At 40.8% G+C, this 12,854-nt stretch overlaps 1 long non-coding RNA gene and 1 pseudogene across 1 annotated transcript; both read left to right on the top strand.

The window, feature by feature from the left end:
- Positions 1-3,178: 3,178 nt before the first annotated feature.
- Positions 3,179-7,724, top strand: LOC133517359 (uncharacterized; annotated as a pseudogene).
- A 2,607-nt stretch (positions 7,725-10,331) lies between these two features.
- Positions 10,332-11,607, top strand: LOC133517528 (uncharacterized). Its single transcript, XR_009799382.1, has 2 exons — positions 10,332-10,848; positions 11,310-11,607. It is a non-coding gene; the product is annotated as an uncharacterized LOC133517528 (long non-coding RNA).
- The last annotated feature ends 1,247 nt before the right edge of the window (positions 11,608-12,854 follow it).

Raw genomic sequence — 12,854 nt, forward strand, 5'->3', positions numbered from 1 at the left:
GCGGAATCGAAATAAACGTTAATTTTGACGTCATTTAGTTATCGATCTTTTAAAGATCTTAAACGTTTCTTAATCATTCTTCGAATTGGGCCGACATAAAATGATAAATTTAGCCTACATCCTAACCCAATTCCCTCTAGGAGTTCAGACAGTAATTTTACGACAGCATTGTAATCGGAACATAAAACAGACATCCTTACTTATACTAAAACTAAACCATATCGATACGAGTATGTATCACATCCTATAGGGCTAAGATGGTCGGCTCTTTATCATTTATCACCATCCCTGTCACTTTCTAACAAGTATGTAAGCGTGAAAGTGATGGGCATAGTGACAAGAGATAAAAATGGAACCATGATTCCACCGCTGTGCCGCCTACATAAACACAAAAATAGGTTTATCAAATTCGGCCCAAATCACAGTAAATAAACAATAAGAAAGAAATTATTACGAAGCGATTTTTAATATTTGCTGTTCTGAATGGAGAGAAAATGATACAGTAGACAAATGTTCCAATTATTCTAGGAAAAATGTTCCAATTAGTCGGAGGTCAGACGAGGTTAATTTGTACTCCCGGCTATGCGCAACACCATCAAAATACTGACCTTTACATTTACTTAAATGTAAAAAAGTTATGATAGAATGGTTAAAATTACAAATCTATGATGAAGTTGAGACTCTCATATTATAATACATAGCAATACCTACACAACAAATCATCGTCTCCTAGCCGTTTTCGGCCACAGCAACTGCTTTCTACCGCCGAGTGTCGCTGGTGCGCTCTCAGGTGACTGACGTAGCCAATCTTAGCAGCGAATGTGCGGCCACACTCGCTGCAGGTCAGCACCCCTCCGACGTAATTATATGTTATGGCCATAGGTGGTCTGGCCTTTAGCTCGTCACGCTTATCGTCAAGTTCTGTGCGCCGCCTGGCTTCGAATTCACGCACCTGCGTCTGCACAATATGCCTCCCCTGTGGACACAACAAATAGAGAATAGACAAACTAGCATATACATACGTAACATACACACTACGCGCGCACGCACGCCAGTACGCAAGCACGCACTCACGCACACACGCACGCACAAACAGTTTAGGAAATTTGTATTAGATTAGATTAAAATTTATTCAAATCAAACCAGATCAAATTAAATCTAATGTAGTAAAAGGGATAGTTAAATGTATTAGTAAAATTAAGTGTATTAATATTGTAAATATTAAGATAGTTATATTTGTTCTTTTTAGATAACAATACTGCTTATTGTTTATATTTGTTAATGATGTTCTACACGTGTTGTTATGGAAGAGCGGGGTTTTCTGTCACAGGTATTAAAACATTTTTCATTATACTGACGAATTATCTGCTTATGAACATTAAGGTATCATGTCAATAAATATTAAATAAAAAAAAAACCCTAAAAATTATGCCAATAAAATCCTTTTTGTTAGCAACGATGCCACAGATAGACACAGAGACAGACATTGGCGTCAAAACTAATAACAACACTCTTTTTGCGTCTGATGGGGTAACTGAAATGAAAACCTTTATTTCAGGCAACTAGAGGCCCATAGATAAATACCTTAAAACTAACATACATAGTATAACAATATATTTTAAAACTAAAAACACTACAAATCACATTATGGTTGCGATGCATTACGCAACCTCGCAGTGTCAGGGAGCCTGCCACGGAACCGTCGAAACTCGAAAAATTCATGGTTTTCTAGTACTGAATCGAACTGATCGATTACTTTTTTTTGTTGTTAAAATTACTAAAAAATCACAATTTAATAACAATGATATCCTCGATCCCGGGGCACGTACGGCTGCCCGCTCAGTGCTTAGCGAGCTGCGACCTGAACTCACGGCACCTTAACGGAATTACGGCCTGATTCGAAGAATGAGATGCGATAATCGGTATCTCATTCTTCGAATCTAAGTTCTGGTTTAGATAAGTTCTCATTTAGATATCGTTTGTATGTCGTATAATTGACAGAAGCAGCTCGATTCGGGCAACCAATGTCTCTTTGACGTTAGAAATATCGTATATAGATCTTACTGGGATCACAGCGGAATCGAAATAAACGTCAATTTTGACATGTCGTTTAGTTATCGATCTTTTAAAGACCTTTCCAAGATCTTAAACGTGTCTTAATCATTCTTCGAATCGGCCCGTTTGAAAAAAAGGTGAATAGCCTCGTTGTTTTGGAATTGCAACGAATGCGTACTGCATTACACCTGTATAGCGTTAACGCGACAGCTACAGATCGGTGGGCGGCGCGTGCGCATCTATTTTCGGCTAAAATGGCGCCGATGTACTTTCCAATGGTTTTTGATCAGTGTTGCCAGGTGAGCGGAAGAGAGAATAAGAGATGATTATCGTATTTGAGTGTCAAAATTATCGTACCGATGAAAAAAATATCGAACGCCTATGAAAAAGGCACTACTCCCAAAATTTCTTGCAAAATAAGCTTACATGTTCAATGTATAATCAAACAAAAACATAAGTTTCGTTCGTTTCTAAATTGCGCTTAAATAAGTTTTATATTTTGACGTCCAGTCTGGCCTAGTCGGTAGTGACCCTGCCTCCGACATAATTGCAAATTGTGTTGTGTGTGTGGGTAAAGTATGTCCGCAGGTGGTCTGGCCTTCAGCTCGTCGCGCTTCGCGTCGAGTTCTATGAGCCGCCTGGCTTCAAACTGACGCACCTGAGTCTGCACCATATGCCTCCAACGTGGACGGTCACTGGCTAGACTCTCCCACTTCGTTGGCTCTATATGAGCTCTCTTCATATGCCGTTTCAACACATCTTTGAACCGCAAGAATTGGCCACCTTTTTTGCGCTTTCCATCTTGAAGTTCACAGTAGAAGATGCGTTTCGCGACTCGGTCTTGGGAGATGCGGGAGACGTGACCGCACCATCGTAGCTGTCGTCTCATTAGGTAGGCCTCTATTCCAGCGACATCGGAACGCCTAAGGATCTCTGTGTTTCTAACACGGTCAGACCAATGGACGCCCATAATTTCGCGGAGGCATCTCAGATGGAAGTTGTCTAATGAGCGAATATGCTTACGATACAGGCACCACGTTTCTGAGGCATACAAAAGATTCAAAAGGAAAGCTTTATATCGTGTGACCGAAACACCTTGGAACGAAGTTTGCCGAATTGATGTGTATTTGTATATACCTATACGTAGTTATAGGGCGCTTGCGCCGATGGCGGAATCAGTAATAAACTAGCTTGCGAACTAGACGGTGGTTTCACTTAAATATATCTCAGTGTCGAACGAGGATTCTAAAGTACCCGCGCTAAGTGAAATATAAAATGGCGTTTTTTGGAAATTTAACGAATTTCGATCACAAAACCGGCGAATGGCAGATATTTCACAGCAAATTAAAGCAATTCTTTGTGGTGAATAAAATTGTGGATGAAGAGGACAAGCGAGCACTTTTATTCACGCACATGACGGACGAAACCTACCGCTTGTTACGTAACTTGGCTCATCCAAAGGAATTAGAGGAGCTCGAGTTCAAGGAGCTAGTGAAATTACTCGACGGCCACTTTAAGAAGAAACAATGTACATACGCTGATAAGGCCAAGTTTTATGCTGCGACGAGAGTGCCAAGCGAGAGTTTAGGGGACTGGGCGGCGCGATTAAGAGGATTGGCAACTTATTGCAATTTTGGCGCAGCCCTGGAAGCGAATTTAGCAGATCGTTTCATCCTAGGCTTGGGCTCGGGGCCCGAGCGTGATAAATTATTTGAAAAAAACGGCTACCCTCTCGATGGCGGAGGCTCTGGAGATTGCAGAGAAAGCAGCAGTCGCTAGGGAAGCGAAGACAGAGATGGCGGCAACCGTCAAAGAAGAGCCCGTATTTTATGGCGCTAGTGGAAACGGGCACGGCCGAGGCGGCTGGAACAAAGGGCATCGCGGTGGTAGCAGCGGTGGCGGAACCCGGCCGGCCGGAGGCGACCAGCGGCAGCGAGATGATTTGCGATGTGCCGTTTGTGGGATGAGAAACCACGATGAAGATAGTTGCCGTTACAAGCGTTATAGATGCCAGAAATGTGGAGTTATAGGACATTTAAAAAAAGTATGTAAAAGCAAGAATTCGCGCGTCAACTGTATCGCCACTGAACTGGAGGAAAACGTGAACGAAGGAGGACACCGTGAGCAGTGTTGTAGGGAGTGCCAAAACTTTAATTTGAGGTACGTGTCTAATATTAAACCAATTATCTTAGATGTCATTTTAGATGGTAAAAATTTATCCATGGAACTAGATTGCGGTTCAGGAGTCTGCGTCATTTCAGACAGTTTGTATTATGAGATGTTTTCTGAGTACCAATTACAAAAATGTGACCTTAAAATGTGTTTTTATACCGGCCATCAAATCTCGCCACTAGGCTGTTTCCAAATAGGAGCTACTTACAACAGTAGAACCGAGACAATTATTATATTTGTTGTCACTAACGGTGGCCCACCTTTGCTTGGTCGAGATTTTATGGCCGCCTTTGACTTGATTGTAACTACAAAAACGAACCTTAATAGTATTGGCAATGACAATGATGTACACCAATTGTTAGAACAATATCCTGATGTTTGGCGCGATGAGCTTGGTTCGTTCAACAAGTTCAAGGTCACTTTGCGTCTCAAGGAAAATTCATATCCAAAATTTTTTAAACCACGGTCGGTTCCCTTTGCCTTAAAAGCCAAGGTAGAGGAAGAACTGGATAGGTTAGTAAAGTTAGGTATTTTAGTTCCCGTGAATTACTCAAATTACGCTACCCCTATAGTGCCTGTACTTAAAGAAAATGGTAAAGTTAGGATAGCTGGCGACTTTTCCGTGACATTGAATAAGGATTTGGTAATTGACAAGTACCCGCTGCCACGAATAGAGGAGGTTTTCGCTAAGTTAGGCGGTGGCGAACATTATAGCAAAATAGACCTTAAAAATGCATATAATCAGTTTATATTGGATGACTCATCGCAGGAACTCACGACCATAAATACTTCGAGAGGATTATTTAAATATACACGATTAGAGTACGGCTTGGCTAATGCGCCAGCGATTTTCCAAAAATCTATGGAAACCCTTCTCATAGGTATTGAGGGCGTAAGTTGCTGGCTTGATGACATTTGTGTAACAGGGCCCAATAAAAAGGTGCATTTGGAAAGGTTAAATTTGGTTTTAAATAGATTAAATGATGCGGGGCTGCGTTTACAAAAAGAAAAATGCGAATTTTTCAAAACTAGTGTCACCTATTTAGGTTATGTTATTAATAAAGACGGCCTACAGACATGTCCCACGAAGGTTGAGGCCATTTTGAATGCACCAGAGCCAACAAATGTGACCGAGGTGCAGTCGTTTCTAGGCTTAGTTAATTATTATAGAAACTTTATTCCGAATGCTTCGGCGTTAATGAGTCCCTTACACGAGCTGTTACGTGCAGGAGCTGAATGGAAGTGGGGAGAGCGGCAGCGGGACGCCGTGCGCGCGGTGCGCCGCGAGCTGGCCTCGGAGCGCGTGCTGGCACACTTCGAGCCCAGCGCGCAGCTGGTTCTCAGCGCAGACGCTGGACCCGGGGGCCTGGGCGCACTTTTGGCACAACGCGCCGCCGACGGACAGGAGAGACCGCTGGCGTTTGCATCCCGCTCCCTCACCTCCAGCGAACGTAATTATAGTCAGATCCAGAAAGAGGCGGCAGCTTTGATCTTCGCTGTAAAGCGTTTTCATCAATACCTATACGGACGCAGTGAACCATTTATTCTAAAAACCGACCACAGACCGTTAGTTTCGATTTTCAATCCCCAAACCGGAATATCAGCTACGACAGCCTTACGTCTTCAAAGGTACGCTATTATATTGTCGGCATATAACTATACTGTGCAATATGTTTCTAGCAGCAATAACTTAGTAGCAGACTATTTTTCCCGCGCGCCCGTGGCACATACGTGCAGCGATAGTGATAAGGAATTCGACACGTTATGTGCACTAAATTTTTTAGATTCGGTTTCATCGGCGGTAACCGCGCATGACATTAAAAGGGCTACCGAGGTCGATTCAACTCTTCAAACGGTAATTAAATATATGCACAAGGGTTGGCCGCGTAAAATCAATTGTAAATCGGTCCAACCTTATTATAATTGCAGAACCGATTTACAAATTGAAAATGGATCCTTATTGCGAGGGCATAAAGTCGTAATTCCAGTATCACTCAGGGGACGCATGTTAAGCGAACTGCATAGCACGCACTTAGGTATTGTTAAAATGAAATGCGCAGCGCGCAGTAGGATGTGGTGGCCGGGTATCGACCAGGATATCGAGCACTGCGCCGGCGCGTGCCAGGCTTGCGTGGCGCTGCGGCCGGCCCCGCCGCGGGAGCCGCCCGCGCCGTGGCCGCGCGCGCCCGGTCCCTGGCAGCGTGTGCATATCGACTATATGACGATAGGGCAAAGGGTGTACTTAATTGTGGTCGATTCTTATAGTAAATGGGTGGAATGTCTACACATGCCAAATGGTACTAGCACACAATCATTAATAGCGAAATTAAAGTACATTTTCTCAGTATTCGGTATACCTAAAGTTTTAGTATCGGATAACGATGTAAAAATTCATTGCGCTGAATTTAGGGCATTTTGTTCTAACAATGGTATAAAATATATGAATTCGCCGGTGTATCATCCTAACAGTAACGGTCAAGCGGAAAATTCTGTTCGCACATGTAAAAAAATGTTAAAATATATTTTAAAACAAAATGTAATCTCACATGTAGTACATGAAAAATTGTTAAATTACTTGTTTGACTACAGAAACTCTGTGCACTGTACTACCGGGGAAACTCCTGCCAAACTTATGTTTGGAAGGGAGCTGAGAACTCGCCTTGATTTAATATTACCCTCAGACTGTACCGCGAGCGCGATTGATAACACAACAACAGCTGTTTGCACGCATAGGCGAATATTTCAAGTTGATGAAATAGTTTGGGCTCGGTGGTACAGTGCAAGAAAGGAAAGTTGGGAGTTAGGTAAAATTAAAGAAAAAATAGGGAATAAAATGTTTAAAATATATGTAAACAAATACGATACAATCTGTATAAGACATGTGGATCAACTTTTAAAATGTAAAGGTCAAGATATTGACAATTTCATTGAAGGGAAAAATGATGTTTCAAACGACCCTATACCATTGCCCTCATTTCCTTCCCCGTCTATTTCAAGCAGTATGCCAATTTTACCTACCGATTCTGTGGTGGATAATGCACCTCCCGCTAGAATAGTTGTAGAGGAACGGAGTGCAGAAGAAGCTGGGAATGAAGTGTGGGCAGAGTTCGAGGAAGAGACAGGTGAGCTCGGGCCGTCTGCGCACGACCCAGCTGCGACCGCGCTCCCGGCGTCGCCGGCGTCGTCGGTGCAGCTGCCGAGCGCAGCCGCTCCGCGCGAACATGGTACGTCTGTTTTAGACGAGTGCCCAATGCGTCACAATTTGCGCCCCAGAAAAAAGGTAGATTATAAGCTTTAGTTTGTTTAAAATATATAATTATGTATAAATTTAGTTATACATATTTAGTTATTAATTTATTTAGTTTTAAATAGTGGTGAAGGGATGATGTGTATTTGTATATACCTATACGTAGTTATAGGGCGCTTGCGCCGATGGCGGAATCAGTAATAAACTAGCTTGCGAACTAGACGGTGGTTTCACTTAAATATATCTCACGAATGCACCTGCAGCGGCTCCTATTCTGCAGTTAATTTCGTTGTCAAGGTGGCACTTAGCTGTAATCGTGCTACCCAGGTATTTGAACTGTTCTACTAGTTTAAGTGAGTCCCGTCCGAGTTTGTCGAGCCGAGTGAGTGCCGGACGGGACTCGGACGGGATGGTACCATAATATTGCATTGTCACATGACTTACATAAGTATGCAAATTTTCAGCTTCATTGGAAGTCAGGAAGTAGGTCAAATTTAGCTTGCAAGATTTGACCCGTACATACATACATAGTAGGTACATTGCAAGTTGCGAGTAAATAAAAGCTTGTAAAAATCCTTAGCTGCAGCAATGGGTACGGTAGGGGTGAGTTGCCAACTAGCCAGGGGGCTTAACCAAGAAGACAATCGTACAACATCTAAAAATATCGATACGAACAAAGTTCCAAAATATGTATACACGACCTTATTGCCCATATATTAAAGGTGTATATTTTCGGCACTTTATTGTCGGTATATTTCAAAGATCAATTAAGTATCAGTCTCACGAATCGGTTGTGTATATTATATATATATATTTTTATTTACTTATGTAAATTATGTATGTATCTTTATGTATTTAAGTAGTTAATAATTAATTTATGTGAATTAGGACTAATTCTTTCAATATCAATTTCTTTTAGTTTTAAATGCACCGCCTACAATCTTTTCTGCTTTGTCCTAAGGTTGACTGGTAGAGAATGCCTCATGGCATTAAGTTCGCCTTTTGTACATTAAGTTTTTCTTTTGTGCAATAAAGTTTAAATAAAACAAAAATATTTTCGGACGTGACCTTACGACGCCAGAAGCTAAACGAATATAACAAAATGTATGGGAAAAAAAAAATACGAAAAGTGACGTGACTATTTTTATAGATTATTTAAGTATCGATTAGAGTTTTCTGTTACGATAGTCATCTTGGCTAGACCCCTTGGTGTCTTTTTTTAGATTGTTGAAATCGTAGGTATTCGACGGCGCGACGTTTGTCACGCGCCATTACCTCGGTGCGTCGCCGGCGCATCGCAGCTGACTTTGAACTGCCAAGGTCAATGGGGAACTTGCATCCATTCAATAGAAAAGAAAAGAAAATATTTATTAGTAACATTCGTTACAAGTCAGTTTGTAAATTGACATTTAAAGTATATACTTATAAAATATCATTACAACATTAATGTAGATATTAAATTTTGTACATATATTTCACACATTTATTAATTTTTTACGAGATCGTTTATATCATAAAATTGTGCCTGTAGGAGCCATTGTTTAGGTTTGCTTTTAAATTCATGTGAGGAAGGTGCATCCCTGATACTATCCGGTAGCTTACTGTATATTAGAGGGCCGAGGACGTAGACTGACAGTTTGGATTTCGCTAGCTTGTGGTACGAGTAATATAAATGAATATTATCTGGTAGAAATCGCTCTTTAGCGATAAGACCGCCTGTTGTCACCTCTGTCTTCATGTATTATGTTTGTCTCTCTGTAAATGTTATTTTGAGGTTGTGCAATAAAGAGGATTTGTATTGTATTATGGCACATCTTACACAAATCAATCTAATCTCATAGTAACCTCAATAAGGCTTTTAGCTACTATTGTAGGTACTAGCCTTCGTTATGCATTAATCAATACTTAATAGAACTGAGTTGTTTAAAAGTTTATAATGAGCGCATATAGCTCATTATACTATATTAATTTATTGTTATTACTATCTAGGATGAAACTGTACACTCCTTCTTCCTCCTGCCCTTATCCCACGTTATGTGGGGTCGGCACAACATGTTCTTCTCTTCCATTCTCCTCTATCTTTCGTCACCTCAGCACTCACTCCTTTCTTTCTCATATCCTCTTTCACACAATCCATCGATCGTTTTTTGGGTCTACCATCCGCTCTCCGTCCATCAACATTCATTCCTAACATTCTTTTTCCTATATGGCATTCATCCCTCCTCATTAAATGCCCATACCACGCTAACCTACCACTCCTTATCTTCTCCGCTACCGGTGCTACTTTCAAACTTCCCCTTAAGTATATGAAAATGTACACTAGATTAAGTAATTATATTGTACTAAAATATGTTAAATAAAGAACTCATTAAGAATAAAAAAAATACTTAGTAGAAAACAGTCATAACTAAGGAACAAATATAGGTATTTAGCACACAAATGCCAGCGCTTACCAGGATTCGAATCCGGGACCACCTGCTTCACAGGCAGGGTCACTACCCAGCAGGGTTACATCTCTTAATTGAAACTTGTAATTGGCTCACTGTTTCTATGTCATTACCTTTCTTGTTACATTAGCTGTAAGATTTCCTAATAAATACTCCAAAGAAGCTTTAGAAACCTATGAACATACGGCCATCCAACTTAATATATTAATTTACTGCTGTGGCGCAGCAACCCTAAGTGGATCTTGGCCTCCGACACCACAGACCGCCATGCTTCTCTGTCCAAAACCGTTTCTGTCCAGTCGACGGCGCCGAGTTCGCTAAGGTCTTTTTGCGCTTCGTCTCTCCAGCGGTACCTAGGGCGTTCATTAGGTATATAGGGTAGGTTTTTGGTCGCCCTTTAGACTGCACGATCTTCCCCCATCCAGACTACGTGCTCGAGACATCGGAGACCGGCGGCTTTCGTTTCTCCAATAATAAGCCTTAGCCATGTAACGATGCACGTTACTATAGGTATTAAATTAATCGTAATCTCAATCTCATCTAATACTTTAAATAATAAATATTATAGGTCTTAAACCAATATGTTAATTTATTTTAAATAATGCAACATAATGCGCGCGAGTGTACTCTCGGCCGAACTACTTGCGTCAGCAGTTTTACTCTCGCGAACATTCTTATAGCGCTGGCCATATATCTCCGCTCCTCACTCTGCGCGCAATCGTCTTAAAGGACGGACGTTGCCGGTCGCGTTCACGAGCCTTGTGCCGTGTCGTCTCACGCGCCGGTTCGATTTCAAGTAATATAGTTTAATCGGCAGTGTTCGCCGTGGACAATTTAATTCTTTTTTCTAAATACTTAATTCGCAGTAATGAGCTACCTAACGAACTAGTCAAATAACGTATTTTCCGTTGTGCACCCCGGTTAAGGGTAAGTGTTGAACGTTACCTAGTTTTAAGAAAGTGCTAGTGTTCTAATTGTCCTATAATGTTATTTTTCTAATTGTTTATTGCCTAATTTAAGCATTAAATATCATTTCTACTATGTACTGCTCGTAGCCGTTGCGGCGTACCATAAAAAGTACCGTTACAAAATGGCGCCTCATACATTCGGCCAAGAGAGTTAATTAACTCTAGAGAATTAATAGCCTACATCTCAAGCTTAGCTCGAATGCACTCTTACCATATTAGTAAATTCCTCTTATTGTAATATTAATTTCCAAGGCTTGCACTATGCTTTTGGTACTTGCCACGCTGTAACTCCGTTCTGGTTATGAACACCCACCATCTACTTGCCGCTACTCCCTTGCTTACGGCTTTGCGACATCACTGGGTTTCATACCGAGCGGCCATTTAATACACGGACCTAAAGCTGGACGACGTAAATTCCAGGGTGCATTTGTACGGCGTAAGCCTACGGCGGCGGCAGGAAGGACCTGCTGATCCGGCCGCAGAGTGGGAAGCCAGCCAGAGTCTACCTCGATTCACCCACCAGCTGACCTCGGCGCTTCCCGAGACGTCCCGACGACCGACCCGGGCCCTGCTCATTCACCTTGCCACGTCAGGGGAGTACCCTACTACGTCAGTGAAATCAGACAGGCTTATTGATAACCTAACGGACCTTACCACGACCCCCGCTCAGTTTTTTTCCCATTATTTTTTTTGTTAAAATATAATTAGTAATTTGTAAGCGTTGGTGTTTATTTTGAATTTACCCACACCCAATAACCGCTTCAGCCAATAAGCCTTAGCAAGCCTTATTCATAAATGCGCAACAAGCCTCGAAAAGCTGTCATTTTGGCTTATGTATTGTTAGGAAAGTGATTAAAATATGAACTAATTCGGGCTTGCGAAGTTTAATGAATAAAAGGGCAAGTTTATTAACGATAACTCAATATTTATTTCACTCAGACCTTTATCAGGGACACTATAATGTTGATCTTGAGAAGAATTGTAGAAAATTAACAGCTTTCGGCTCAGGGCAGTTCCAAATGACTCGAATGCCACAAGGGCTTAAGTTGAGTCCTAGTTCATTCTCGCGCATGATGAACATAGCTTTAACAGGCCTAAATTATGAAAAATGTATTAATTACCTAGATGACTTAATAATAATTGGTTGGAATTTAGATAGTCATAATAAAAATAGACAAATAAATAAATAATTAATATTCTTTATTCTACTGATTGTACACCACATATTGAAAAGAAAGTGTATTTGAAACACTGCGAAAGGTTAATTTAATATTAAATCCAACTAAATGCGATTTTCTAAAGAAGAAACGTTTACCTAGACTATGTTATTTCAAACGAAGGAATATTATCAGATTATGATAAAATAATAACTGTAAAAAACAATCCTTGCCCACAAAACACAGAAGAAGTCAAGAGGTTCGTGGCATTCAACAACTATTACAGGAAATTTGTTTTTTATTTTGCAGACAGCCTACAATACTCTGCAAATACCTACCTATATTTTATGTTCATCAATAAATAAATAAAATGTGTACTTTGTATAAAAAACGAAAGATAACCGGCCGATTTACGAGTGATCTCCTCTATACATACATACAAATACTACCCAATATCTTTATTTAAACGTTAAATGCACGATACTATAAATCTGTGCTTTCAAATTAAATCAAATTAAGTGGTATGTTCGACAAGATAAAATTAATTTCACTATTTTTATTTTATGCATGTTCCCAATTCATGATATTCGGGAACTGTACGGTCACGTTCCAGTCACCCTTAATTGGACACGGTCTAAATGTGGATGAAAGAGAACTTTTATACTGGAGACGGATTCAGATTTTAAAAACTTGTTACGGTATAAAACTGGTTTTGATAGGACCTTGACGATAGTCTTTGGGATTGGCGCGCATCAGGTTTTTCCCACTAGTTACCACCAAGTTACCAGTGGTAACTACTGGGAAAAAA

The sequence above is a fragment of the Cydia pomonella genome, chromosome 4, assembly GCF_033807575.1.
Source record: "Cydia pomonella isolate Wapato2018A chromosome 4, ilCydPomo1, whole genome shotgun sequence".
NCBI lineage: Eukaryota > Metazoa > Arthropoda > Insecta > Lepidoptera > Tortricidae > Cydia > Cydia pomonella.